Below are 14532 nucleotides of genomic sequence, written 5' to 3'. Positions count from 1 at the left end.
TGGACCAAAGCTTCCTCTCAGGTCCCTTCCAGCACCAAACCTCTCTGAGCTCTGAGCCGTCCTCACCCCACGTGCGTGGCTTTGCGGGTTCTCCGACCTCTCTTCTATTTCTGAGCCTCCATCTTTTTCTGTAACGGTATAAAAATATCCTCCTTACCTCCCTGTCCCTGATTCTAGCGCCAGTCTGTGGCTGTCCACGGGTGGGGTGGGGAGGGTCTCTTCCTGCCTCTTGTGTTCTTTTCTGTCCCATCTGGCTTTCCCCTTCTCTCACCAAAACTCTAGCCACTAGTTATTTCCCAGAGTTTTTCCTCTGTGCTCCCCTCAGTATCATCTCTGCTCTTGTACCTCTGTAGCTGTGCCTGGCCATCTCCTCTCCCTGCTCTCTTACCTCCTGCTAAAGACCCCACATCTGACCTTCTGCAGAGTCCTGGACATGGCCCCTGGACTTCCCATCAGTTCTTCAGAATGTCCCTGTCCAATCTTCTTTCCACTCCCCGCTCCCACACCTGCCTGTCCTCCCTTCCCTGCCTCAATGAATGGTGCCCCCTCCACCCCGCCTGGTCTACGCCATGGGTCCAGGCAAGTGCGAGGTCTGGCCCTGGGACCAGAAGGATGGGCCTTGATTCAGGGCGAGGAAAGACCCTCTTCCTAGCTTCCCCCAAATAGCTTGATCCACCTCTCTTCCCAGTTACACTGTGCAGCTTTCTTGCTCCAAAAGGTTGGAGACAGTTACTATTTTTGAAACTGCAGCATCTCTGTTCCTCAGACCCAAGGTGCAGAATGTCTTGGTTATGAGTCGGTGACAGAGCCCTGCCAAATCCAGGTCTCCAGACTCCACCCCAGGGGTCTCCCTGGTCTGACACTGCAAGCAGTGCTCCTCCCCAACCTCCCAACATCTGGACTCGCTGGCAGCTCCCTGGAGCTGGAAGCATGGGCTGGTTTCAGCAAGGAACTGCTGTCACTGGGCTGAGGAAGCCAGGCCACTGGTGCTGCCCCCTCACAGGAAGGTAATGCACTAGGTGCCTTCCTGTCAGGAGATGCTCTGGAAATTCCTGGGTGGCCAGAGCCCTCCACCCTGGGTCTAGGGAAACCAACACTTAAAAGCTAGCCAGGCGCAGTGGCTCACACCTGCAATCCTAGCACTTTATAGGGCTGAGGCGGGTGGATCACTTGAGGCCAGGAGTTCAAGATCAGCCTGGCCAACATGGTGAAACCCCATCTCTACTAAAAATACAAAAATTAGCTGGGCATGGTGGTGGGCACTTGTAATCCCAGCTACTCAGGAGGCTGAGGCAGGAGAATCCCTTGAACACAGGAGGCAGATGTTGCAGTGAGCCCAGATTGCATCACTGCACTCCAGCCTGGGCAACAGAGCAAGACTCCATCTCTGAATAAATAAATAAATAAATAAATAAATAAATAAATAAATAAATAAATAAATAAATGCATGCTTATTTCCAGAGAAGGCGATGGAGTGGAGCCCACTTCTTATTAAGACACAGCTGGCAGATGCTGGTCAGCCCAAGAGGGGAGAACCAACTGGTGTTCTGTGTGGACTCTGAATCCTGTTCCTTGCCAGAGCTGAGCCTTGGATGGCACAGAAACTTCCCAGTCCACACCAAGGATTGCTGACGGAGAAACAATCCGCCCTGCAGGCATGGGCCTGGGGCTCAGAGGGCTCTGGACAGCTGACTTCTGGTTGGGAAACTGATTACCCTTCTCAGTCCTGGGAGACCTTCCTTGGCAGAGGCCTGGCAGCATTTAGCACCAATGGGGGTTAATCCAGCGAGAAGTCCCAAGCACCGCTTTTCTCTCTCCTAGTGATTTAGAGCTGAAAGGAATATCTCGTCTATCTACCTCATTTTACAAAAAAATTGAAATCCAGAGTTCACCAAGCTTGCACAGTGAGAATGCCCATCTTTTAATTCATTCAACAAATATTGATGAAGTGTCTACCATGATACCTCATTGTGCTGGTCATTGTTCTAGGCACAGGGACATAGCAGGAAACAGGTTAGACAGATTTTCTGAGCTCCTGGAAGCAATGCTCCAGCAGGGAGGCAGTCAATAGATGGTTAAAGAGGTGGAGAAGAAAATCTTAGATAGTCCTAAGTACTATGAGGAAGATAAACCAGAATGATAAAGAGAGATAGTAATTGGTAGAGGCAGGAAGGAACATGTAGATATGTATGCACGGATAAGAGAGGCCTTTCTGAGGAGGTGACATCTGATCCTGAATGATAAGAACAAGTTAACATGCAAAGGTCTGGGCGCAGACCCTTGCAAGTGGAGAGAACAGCTTGTGCAAAGGCCCTGAGGTGCAACTGGCATGTCACGTTTAGGGAGAGTAAAGAGGCCTGTGTGGATGGTTCTCAGGGAGCAAGTGAGGAGAGGAGGAGAGGCAGGCAAATCTGGCCCAGGTCAGCTGGGCTTTAAGGACATTGGAAGAAATTTGAATTTTATCCAACGTGTAATAAGAAGTCACTGGAGGGTTTTTTTTTTTTTTTTTCTAATAGACTTTATTTTTTAGAGCAGTTTTAGGTTCACAGCAAAATTGAGAGGAAAGCACAAAAAAATTCCTATATACTCTCTCCCCCTACATGTATAAACTCCCCTGCTATCAATGTCCCCACCAGCCTGGTACAGTTGTTAAATTTGATGAACCTACACAGACACATCGTTTTGTTTGTTTTTTTGTGTGTTTGTTTTTTGAGACAGAGTCTTGTTCTGTCACCAGGCTGGAGTGCAGTGGCACAGCCTCGGCTCACTGCAACCTCTGGGCCCCCCGGGGTTCAAGTGATTCTCCCACCTCAGCCTCCCGAGTAGTTGGGATTACAGGTGACCACCACCACACCCAGCTAATTTTTGTATTTTTAGTAGAGATGGGGTTTCACTATGTTGGCTAGGCTGGTCTCGAACTCCTGACCTCAGGTGATCCACTCGCCTTGGCCTCCCAAAGTGCTGGGATTACAGGTATGAGCCACCGCGCCCGGCCACAGACACATCATTATAACCCAGAGTTCAGAGTTTACATTAGGGTTGGCTCTTGGCGCACATTTGATGGTTTGAACAAATGTATAAAGGCGTGTGTCTACCAGTACAGTAACACACAGAGTAGTTTCACTGCCCTAAACATTCTCTGTGCTCTGCTGGTTCATCCCTTCCTCCTCTCTAGCCCCTGGAAACCACATATTTTTTTACTGTCTCCATAGTTTTGTCTTTTCCAGAATATCATATAGTTGCAATCATATATATATGGCCTTTTCAGATTGACTTCTTTCACTTAGTAGTATGCATTTAAGATTCCTTCATGTCTTTTCATGGCTTGACAGCTCACTTCTTTTTAGCATTGAATAATATTTCATTGTTTGGATGTACCACAGTTTATTTACCCATTCACCCAACGAAGGACATCTTCCAAGTTTTGGCAATTATGAATAAAGCTACTATCAACATCTGTGTGCAGGTTCTTGTGTGGACAGAAGTTTCCAGCTCATTTGGTACTTGGTAAGTACCAAGGAGCGTGATTGCTGGATTATTTGATGAAAGTATGATTAGTTTTGTAAGAAACTGCCAAAGTATCTTCCAAAGTGACTGTGCCATTTTGCATTCCCACCAGCAACGAGTGAGAGTTTCTGTTGCTCTGCCTGTTACTTCGTCAATGTTTGGTGTTGTCCGTGTTTTGGATTTTGGCCATTCTAATAGTTGGGTAGTGATAGTTCATTGTTGTTCCCCACTGACATATTCCTTAATGACATATGATGGTTAACATCTTTTTTTTTTTTTGAGACGGAGTCTCGCTCTGTCACCCATGCTGGAGTGCAGTGGCGCCATCTCAGCTCACTGCTGCAAGCTCCCACTCCTGGGTTCACGCCATTCTCCTGCCTCAGCCTCCTGAGTAGCTGGGACTACAGGCGCCTGCCACCACATCTGGCTAATTTTTTTGTATTTTTAGTAGAGACGGGGTTTCACCGTGTTAGCCAGGATGGTCTCAATCTCCTGACCTCGTGATCTGCCCGCCTTGGCCTCCTGAAGTGCTGGGATTACAGGCTTGAGCCACCGTGCCCGGCCAATGGTTTGCATCTTTTTTTGGTTTTGTTTTTTGTTTTGTTTTATTTTTTTGACATGGAGTTTTGCTCTTGTCACCCAGGCTGGAGTGCAATGGCATGATCTCGGCTCACTACAGCCTCTGCCTCCTGGGTTCAAGCCATTCTCCTGCCTCAGCCTCCCAAGTAGCTGGGATTACAGGCGCCCACCACCATACCTTGCTAATTTTTTGTATTTGTAGTAGAGATGGGGTTTCGGCATGTTGGCCGGGCTGCTCTCGAACTCCTGGCCTCAGGTGATCCACCCACCTCGGCCTCCCAAAGTGCTGGGTTTACAAGCGTGAGCCACCGCACCTGGCCAGTTAGCATCTTTTTATATGCTTTCTTGCCATCTGTATATCTTCTTTGATGATGTATCTGTGCAGGTCTTTTGCCCATTTTTTAATTAGGTGGTTAGTTTTCTTATTGTTGAGCTTTATGAATTCTTCAGGCCAGGCACAGTGACTCACACCCGTAATCCTAGTACTTTGGGAGGCCAAAGCAGGAGGATCACCTGAGGCAGGAGTTCAAGAAGGGCCTGAACCCCATCTACAAAAAATACAAAAATTAGCTGGGCGCAATGGTGCACCCCTGTAATCCCAGCACTTTGGGAGGCTGAGGTAGGAGGATCACTTGAGCTCAGGAGGTTGAGGCTGCAGTGAGCCGTGATTGTGCCACTGCACACCAGCCTGGGCAACAGAGTAAGACCCTGTAAGACCCTGCTTCAAAAATTCAAAAAAAAAAAAATACAGAAAAAAATAGTTATTTGTATATTTTGAATAACATTTCCTTATCAGATATGTCTTTTCCAAATATTTTCTCCCTGTCTGCGGCTTTTCTCATTCTCTTGACAGTGTCTTTTTCTTTTTCTTCTTGAAAGGTATGACTGAGGGAATGACAGTGTCTTTTGCAAACCAGAGGTTAATTTTAATGAAGTCCAACTTTATATCAATTATTCCTTTCATGGGTCAAAAAAAGTCATTGCCAAACTCAAGATGATCTATGTTTTCTACTATGTTCTCTTTTTGGAGTTTTATAGTTTTGTGTTTTACATGTAGGTGTATGATCCATTTTGACTTAATTTTTGGAGAGCTTTGATTAATGGAATGTGTTTTCTGATTAAAGTTTGTCACAGACCACTGTTGACTCCGAGGATGGAGAATGGGAGCAGGAGGAGGCAGTTGCAGTTGCCCTGGCAGGTTATGGAGGGTCACGAATGGATATAAAATGTGTTTTGGAAGTGAGACCAAGACACCTGCTGGGGACTGACTCTGAGGGATGTGGGATAGGAAGGATTCAAGAATGAACCCTGGCCGGGCGCAGTGGCTTATGCCTGTAATCCCAGCACTTTGAGAGGCTGAGGCGGGTGGATCACCTGAGGTCAGGTGTTCGAGACCAGGCTGACCAACATGGTGAAACCTCACCTCTACTAAAAATACAAAAATTAGCCGGGTGTGGTGGCATGCGCCTATAATCCCAGCTACTTGGGAGGCTGAGGCAGGAAAATCGCTTGAACCTGGGAGGTGGAGGTTGCAGTGAGCCGATATCTTGCCATTGCACTCCAGCCTGGGCAACAGAGCAAGATTCCGTCTCAAATAATAATAATAATAATAATAATAATAATAATAACAACAACAACAATAAGCCCCAGGGCTGGGCGCAGTGGCTCATGCCTGTAATCCCAACAGTTTGGGAGGCCAAGGTGGGTAGATTGCCTGAAGTGAGGAGTTCGGGACCAGCCAGACCAACATGGTGAAACCCCACCTCTACTAAAAATATAAAATTAGCCAGGTGTGGTGGCACACGCCTGTAATCACGGCTACTTGAGAGGCTAAAGCAGGAGGATTTCTTGAACTCGGGAGATGGAGGTTGCAGTGAGCTGAGATCATGCCATAGCACTCCAGCCTGGGCAACAAGAGCAAAACTCTGTCTCAAAAACAAAACAAAACAAAAGCAAAAAACAACAGAATGAGCCCCAGGTCTGGAGACCTGGCTGGGTGTGCTGAGATGGGAACAGGTGGCAGTGGAAGGGCATTCAGGTAGATGATTCTGGTGCCCATTGGAGAGGCCAGGCTGGCAGTGGGAGCCCAGGAGGCCGCTGTGAATGGCTGGCAGGTGAAGCGGCACTTAGTATAGAGGAGAAAAGAGAAGCAGGCTCTTTTCTTGACCTCTGGCTGTTTGCAACACGCAGTTCACACCCTGGGACCCTTCTGGCCAGGGGTTGGAGAGAGGGTACGACACTATTAATTCACAGGACTGACTGGGTGTGGGCCAGGGCAAGGGAGATCAGTAGGGGCAGACTGAAAGCAAAGCCCCCAGACCTATTATCCCTCTGCAAACAGAGACCTCTTTCCTGAATGTGGATTTCCAATGGGTTCAAGAGTTTTGCTGGGGAAATAAAATAATTGGGCAATCAGCCAGAAGAAAGCAAATGTGGATTGGGAGACTGTTTACAATGGGCTGTTGCAACCTCAGGAGGGAGGGCAGCCCCATCCTTTGTCATGCAGAGGAAGGAGCCTGGCTTCCTAGGCCTGTGGGTGGGTGGGGGTGGGGGATCTGGCTGGTCTGCAGGGTCAGATAGGCCCCAAAAGGCCAGGAATTATGAAGTCATCCTGAAGCCAGATCTGCTGTCCTGGAGGGCAGCAGAGGGCAGGGAATGGGAGAATGAGAGGAAGCTGACCACCCCCACTGAGGGCCCAGCCCTGGGACTGAACTTGAGGACATGATGCAGGGAGGAGGAGGAGGACCAGGTAGGAGGGCAGATGAGGAGTGGGACCCTGTGCCCTTGGCCACCCTCCTGCCCCTGATAGGCCAGGATGTGACGCCAGCCAGAGGCCAGGTTGCCAGGTGAGGGCCATGGGAAAACATAGGGGTCAGAGGTCATCCTGGGGCCTCCATGGGTGGGGATGAGCTGGACTTCTCTGAGATCAGCAAAGCTAAGAGTCCAGGAGTGGAGTGGCTTATAAGTCAGAGCCCAGGATCTGGGGTCTCCAGGGTGGCTTTTGTCCCCTCCCTGGGCAGGGGCAGACACTACTGAGCGTGCTCAGGAAATGCCCCAAGGCCAGTCCAGGTGTCTTGGGCTGCCCCACCCCACACCATCAACCTCCCTGACCCCAGGCCTGAGGGCCCATGGGGCTCCTTGGGGTTTCCAGACATGCCCTGTGTGGGCCCTCCCTGTTGTCCTTGAGTAGCTCAGACTCCCACGGAGGACAGTGGGGAATGAGGCAGGAATAAAGACCCATGTTTCAGGTCATCCAGCTCCTTCCTGGTAAGAGTGAGTTCTCAGTTCAGTCTCCAGTGTGCCGCTCACCAGCTGTGTGGCCCTGGACAAGTCACTGACCCTCCCTCTGATAGGCCGTCCACAAGTCAGTTGGTAAAGCCCAGAGCGGCTGGATTCCGAAAGAGGGCGAGAGAGGATGCTTTGCAGCCAGGCCCCAATGGTGGCTGGACCTTGTTGCCCAGGATGGCACCGTGTGATTGCCTGGCACGCATGTAATCCTCACTATGCACTCAGGGCATAGATAGGATTGATGCCCCCATCTCATAGTCAAGGAAGCTGAGGCACTGGCAGATGATGAATTTGTCCAAGGTCACCCAGCTAAGATTACTCCTCCCCTGCCCCGCTATAGTGCTCTCGTTAACAATCTGCGACCTTGGGCAAGGATCTTAGATGCTCTGGACCTCCTTTATGAAATGTCAACAATGCCTTCCTCCCAGGGCATGGGGGACAGCGAAGGAGAAGAGCAAGGGTAAGTGAAGCGAGGGGAGAAACCAGGCTTCCTGAAGGTGACTGTGGAAACAGCCACTGCAAGGGCAGCTCGGGCACCTGCGGGCTCCGGAGCTCACCTTTGCGGAGTGCCTGCCTGTCCCAGGTCCCTGCACTGCACCTGTACTTCCTGTTGTTGAGGTTGCCCCTGTCTCTTCAGTTTCATTCAGGATACTGAAAAGGGGCAAAATCATCAACAAATATTTGATTAAGTAATTGAAGAGAAAGGGAGGCCAGAAGAGGAGCTTATGGAGATGAATGGCTTCTAGAATTTCCTTCAAGGCAAAATTTGAGGACAGGGACTGGTTTATGTGAGTGTTTTCCTTTTTGAACATTTTTTTTTTTTGAGACAGGGTCTTGCTCTATTGCCCAGGTCGGAGTGTAGTGATGCGATCTCGGCTCATTGTAACCCCTGCCTCCCGGGTTCAAGGGATTCTCGTGCCTCAGCCTCCCAGGTAAGCTGGGATTACAGGCACCCACCACCACGCCTGGCTGATTTTTTGTATTTTTAGTAGAGACAGGGTTTTACCATGTTGCCCAGGCTGGTCTCGAACTCCTGACCTCAGGTGATCTGCTCACTTTGGCCTTCCAAAGTGCTGGGATTATAGGTGTGAGCTACCAGCCTTCTTTGTTGTCATTTCTCAATCCTGGAAAGACTTTTCTTTGAAAAGGGAAAGGAGGTGTTTTTGGATGGAGATGCTGGGAAGTAGCAGCTTTCAGGAGGCGTGGAAGGAGGGGAAGTCGAGGCTAAAGTGTCAGCTGTGGAGAGAGTGGCAGGAGCAGCCGTCAATCATGAAATCACTTTTGCTCTGGCACAAGGCAGTGTGCACGTTTATGCTGACACAGAGATGTGGTGGAATCAAAACACCGTCTAGGTGTTTTCCCCAACAGGAAGTGGTTCACTGATAGGTGGAGCTGAGGTATGACTTAAGCCACAAAGAGAACAAACAAACCAAGCCTCACCGCATGAGTCTGAGCAGTTGGGGGCAGTTCCCCACACACAGGGCAGGCCTGGATCTAGGGAGATCGGGAAGCCAGTGGCACCTACTTCATCTGCCAGGGGACAACTGGCTTCTGTTGCTGACAGCACCGGGTGGTGTTGAAACGCTGGGCTGGACTGTGGTCGCTCAGGCAGGAGACAGACGTCTCAATGAGGCCCTGGGGCTAGGAGGGCAGAGTGTTGGTGGGATAGGTCCCTGAATATAGGGGACACAGGTCCTCTTATAATTTCCACCTCCAGTTCTCTGCATGCCTGAGGGTATTTCCTGAAAAGTTTGTATACAATGACTGCAAATAATCAAAATGAGTAACTGTAGAAGAAAATCAGAGGTGTAAATATTAGAAATGAGGAACAGAATTATCACTATTAATTAGCAAATGACTTTTTTTCCTTCCCACAAAAGCAAACAAATCCATCTCTACACACTCTACTTCTGCATGGTTTTGAATTTTAAACAAATGGAATCATATTCATCTTTCATGTCTGGCTTCTGTTCAATGTTCTGTTTGTGATATCTGCCAATGTTGTAGACAGTTTTGGTTCATTTTCTTTGCCATAAAGTATTCCATAAGACTATACTACATTTTATTTGTGCTTTACAGTGTTGATGGATATTTTTGGTGAGTTGCTTCAGTTTGGACTCTTATAAACAATGCTGCTGTATCATCAATCTTATGCATGCATTTCTGTCCAACTGAATGAAATGACTGTGCCTTTTTTCTTTCTTTTTTTTTTTTGAAATGGAGTCTCACTGTCTCGCCCAGGCTGGAAGTGCAGTGGCGTGATCTCGGCTCACGGCAACCTCTGTGCGCCCCCCTGCCGCGGGGGTTCAAGTGATTCGTCTGCCTCAGCCTCCCGAGTAGCTGGAATTACAGGTGCCCGTTGCCACGCCCAGCTAATTTTTGTAATTTTAGTAGAGATGTGCTTTCACCATGTTGGCCATTCTGGTCATGAACTCCTGACCTCAGGTTATTGGCCCACCTCGGCCTCCCAAATTGCTGTGATTAGAGGTGTGAGCCACTGTGCCCGGCCCCTTTTTTGTTTTTAAGAGACAGGGTGTCCCTCTATTGCCCAGGCTACTGTATTGCAGTGGTGCAATCATGGCTCACTGCAGCCTCGAACTCCTGGGCTCAAGCAATCCTCCCACCTCAGCCTCCCGAGTAGCTGGAGTACTACAGGTGTGTGCCACCATGCCTGGCTGATTTTTTTTATAGTAGAGATGAGGTCCTGCTATGTTGCCCAGGCTGGTCTTGAACTCCGGGCCTCAAGCCATCTTCACACCTCAGCATCCCAAAGTGTTGGGATTATAGGCATGAGCCGTGGTGCCTGGCCATTGGGTCTTAAGTTTACGTGGTATCTTGAACTGTAGTAAATACCGCCAAGTTCTCTAGTGTGGTGTAGCACTTTACACTCTCACCAGTGATATTTGAGAGTTCTCACTGCTCCAGATATTCATCAAATTGGTTTTACTCAACATCCATTATTATTATTATTATTATTATTTAGAAACAGGGTCTCACTCTGTCACCCAGACTGGAGTGCAGTGGCACAATCATAGCTCACTGCAGCCTTAAACTCCTAGGTTCTAGTGATCCTCCTGTCTTAGCCTCCTGAGTAGCTAAGTGCACACCACCACACCTAATTAAAATTTTTTTTTTTTAGAGATGGGGTCTTGCTATGTTGCCCAGGCTGGTCTTGAACTCTTGGCCTCAAGCAATCCTTCTGCTTTGGACTCTCAAAGTGCTAGGATTTAAGGCATGAGCCACCATGCTTGGCCTGTTCTCGATTTTTTTTTTTTTTTTTTTTGAGATAGAGTCTCACCCTCTCGCCCAGGCTGGAATGCAGTGGTGCAATCTCGGCTCACTGCAACCTCCGCCTCCTGGGTTCAAGCAATTCTCCTGCCCCAGCCTCCCAAGTAGCTGGGATCACAGGCGTGTGCCACTATGCCCAGTTAATTTTTGTATTTTTAGTAGAGACGGGGGTCTCACTACATTCGTCAGGCTGGTCTCGAACTCTTGACCTCGTGATCCGCCTGCCCCGGCCTCCCAAAGTGCTGGGATTATTGATGTAAGCCACCGCGCCCAGCCCGTTCTTGATTTTTAGAAACTTCTATTATGGATACTTCGTTAACATGATAAAATGTATTTAGTTCAACCATAAAGCTCATACTCAATGGGGAAATAGTAAAGGAGTCCTATTAAAACCAGGAACAAAACAATGCTATCCGTTATCATCACTTTTATTGAATATTGTTCTAGAAGAACTACTAAATGGAGTTATACAATAGAAAAAAAAAAAACCCAGAGGAATAAACTTTGAAAAAGAGGAATTAAATTATTAGTAGCAAATATTAAGATTTTGTACCTAGAAAATGCAAGAAATCAACTAAGAACTATTACAAACAATAAGAAGTTCCAGTAAAGTCTTCTATGTACCAATTTTGAACTCACTTTACTGGAATGTCTTATTGTTTGTAAGAAGTTTGAAGAAGACTTCTATGTACCCAATTGGTACCATAGCCTGAAATCTTCAGGCTGTGCACAGTGGCTCATGCCTGTAATCCCAGCACTTTGGGAGGCCTAGGCGGGTGGATCACTTAAGGTCAGGAGTTCAAGACCATGAAAACCTGTCTCTACTAAAAATAAAAAATAGCCGAGTGTGGTGGTGTGTGCCTGTAATCCCAGCTACTCAGAGGCTGAGGCAGGAGAATCACTTGAACCTAGGAGGTGGAAGTGGCAGTGAGCAGAGATCGCGCCACTACACTCCAGCCTGGGCGACAGAGAGACTCTGTCTCAAAAAAAAAAAAAAGAAAAAGAAAAAGAAAAAGAAATCAAGTCTTTAATGACACAAACAGCACTTAAGCAGTGTGATGGTATAAAAAAAATCCCATCTTCAATATAAATGAAAAGCAAAATACCCAGGAGTTGATTTAACAAGTTATTTATAAGATGTTTTAACAAGTTATATGTAAGACATAAGACAAACCATGAGGAAAGGCAAACTGTGTTCTTAGATGAGAAAATGCCAATGCTTCCTAATCTGTGAATTTAACGTAATTCAATAAAAACACTAGAGTATGACCAAAAAAACGGCATAAACAAAGTATAAAACACAAATTATACATGGGAGAAATATTCGCAATGCATACAACAGAGAAAAGGCTAATGTCCTTGATATATAAAGAGTGTCTACATATCAATAAGAAAAAACAACTCAGTAGAAAATTGACACAAGGTATGAACAAACAGTTCTCAAAAACAGAAATAAATATAAGCTGAGCAGGAGGGCACACACCTATGTTCCCAGCTTCTCCAGAGGTTGAGACAGGAGAATTACTTGCACCCAGGAGTTTGAGACCAGTCTGCGCAACACGGCAAGACTTCCTCTTTACAAAGCATAAAAAATTTTGGCTGGGCACGGTGGCTCATGCCTGTAATCCCAGCACTTTGGGGGGCTGAGATGGGCAGATCACCTGAGGTCAGGAGTTCGAGACCAGCCTGGCCAACTTGGTGAAACCCCATTTCTACTAAAAATACAAAAATTAGCCAGGCGTGGTGGTGGGCACCTGTAATCCCAGCTACTTGGGAGGCTAAGACAGCAGAATCTCTTGAACCCTGGAGGAGGAAAATCTCTTGAACCTGGGAGGTGGAGGTTGCAGTGAGCCGAGATCCCGCCACTGCACTCCAGCCTAGGCAACACAGTGAGACTCTACCTCAAAATAATAATAATATTCAGCTGGGTGTGGTGGTGCACATCTGTGGTTCCAGTTACTCGGGAGACTGAGGCGGGAGGATCCCTTGGGCCCAGGAGGTTGAGGCTGCAATGAGCTGAGATGGCACCACTGCACTCCAGGCTGCGCAACAGAGTGAGACCCTGTCTCAAAAAATAAATAAATAAAAATAAAATAAAAATGTGCAGATGAGGAACAAAAAGAGACTGACATTTTTCCATATTCCCTTTCCTATCTTTTGAAAGTTGTGCTATTTGTATTAATTACAAACAAAAACAAAAATAAAAACAAGGCCGGGCGCGGTGACTCACGCCTGTAATCCCAGCACGTTGGGAGGCGGAGACGTGCGGATCACGAGGTCAGGAGATCCAGACCATCCTGGCTAACACGGTGAAACCCCGTCTCTACTAAAAATACAAAAAAATTAGCCGGGCGCGGTGGCGGGTGCCTATAGTCCCAGCTACTCGGGAGGCTGAGGCAGGAGAATGGCGTGAACCTGGGAGGCGGAGCTTGCAGTGAGCCGAGATTGCACCACTGCACTCCAGCCTGGGCGACAGAGCGAGACTCCATCTCAAGAAAAACAAAAAAACAAAAAAAACAAAACAAACAAACAAACAAAAACAAAAAAATTCAGTTTCAACACCGGAGGACCAGAAAGAAAAAGGAAACAAAAAAAAATGAAAAAAAAAGAGAAAAAAGAAAAAAACAATGTTAACGCACAATTTTAAAAAATTAAACGTTTAAAAAATTGGCCGGGCGCGGTGGCTCAAGCCTGTAATCCCAGCACTTTGGGAGGCCGAGGCGGGCGGATCACGAGGTCAGGAGATCGAGACCATCCTGGCTAACACGGTGAAACACCGTCTCTACTAAAAATACAAAAAATTAGCCGGGCGTGGTGGCGGGCGCCTGTAATCCCAGCTACTCGGGAGGCTGAGGCAGGAGAATGGCGTGAACCCGGGAGGTGGAGCTTGCAGTGAGCCGAGATCGCGCCAGTGCACTCCAGCCTGGGGGACAGAGAAAGACTCCGTCTCAAAAAAAAAATAAAAATAAAAAAATAAAAAATTAGTAACAGTATAAGACTCCTACTATTTATTGGTCACCTAGTGTGTACCAGGAGGCTGTGCTAGGCACTCTGTAGACATCTTTTTTTTTTTTTTGAGACAGAGTCTGGCTCTTGCCCAGTCTGGAGTGCAGTGGCGCGATCTCGGCTCACTGCAAGCTCTGCCTCCCGGGTTCACGCCATTCTCCTGCCTCAGCCTCCCGAGTAGCTGGGATTACAGGCGCCCGCCACCACGCCTGGCTAATTTTTTTGTATTTTTAGTAGAGATGGGGTTTCACTATGTTAGCCAGGATGGTCTCGATCTCCTGACCTCGTGATCCGCCCGCCTCAGCCTCCCAAAGTGCTGGGATTACGAGCGTGAGCCACCGCGCCCGGCTGTAGACATCTTGATTAATACAAACACTGCAAGAAAAACACATTATTCCCATTTTATAGGTGGAAACATATTGTATTGAAGAATGTGGAAAACCTGCCAGTGGCTGGGTGTGGTAGCTCACACCTGTAATCCTAGCACTGTGGGAAGCCAAGGCAGGAGAATGGCTTGAAGCCAAGAGTTCAAGATCAACTTGGCCAACATAGTGAGACCCCTGTCTCAGAAAAAAAGATTTAAAAATATGACCGGGTGCGGTGGCTCATGTTTGCACTCCCAGAACTTTGGGAGGCTGAGGTGGACAGATCACTTGAGGCCAGGAGTTTGGGACCAGACTGGCCAACATGGTGAAACCCCTGTCTCTACTAAAAATACAAAAAAATCAGCCAGGCATGGTAGCGGGTGCCTGTAATCCTAGCTACTCGGGAGGCTGAGGCAGGAGAATCGCTTGAACCCGGGAGGCGGAGGTTGCAGTAAGCCAAGATCACACCATTGCACTCTAGGCTGGGCAACAAGAGCGA

The sequence above is a fragment of the Hylobates moloch genome, unplaced genomic scaffold (assembly GCF_009828535.3).
Source record: "Hylobates moloch isolate HMO894 unplaced genomic scaffold, HMol_V3 SCAFFOLD_18, whole genome shotgun sequence".
NCBI classification, from domain to species: Eukaryota; Metazoa; Chordata; class Mammalia; order Primates; family Hylobatidae; genus Hylobates; species Hylobates moloch.
Note: the sequence above shows the minus strand (reverse complement) of the source record.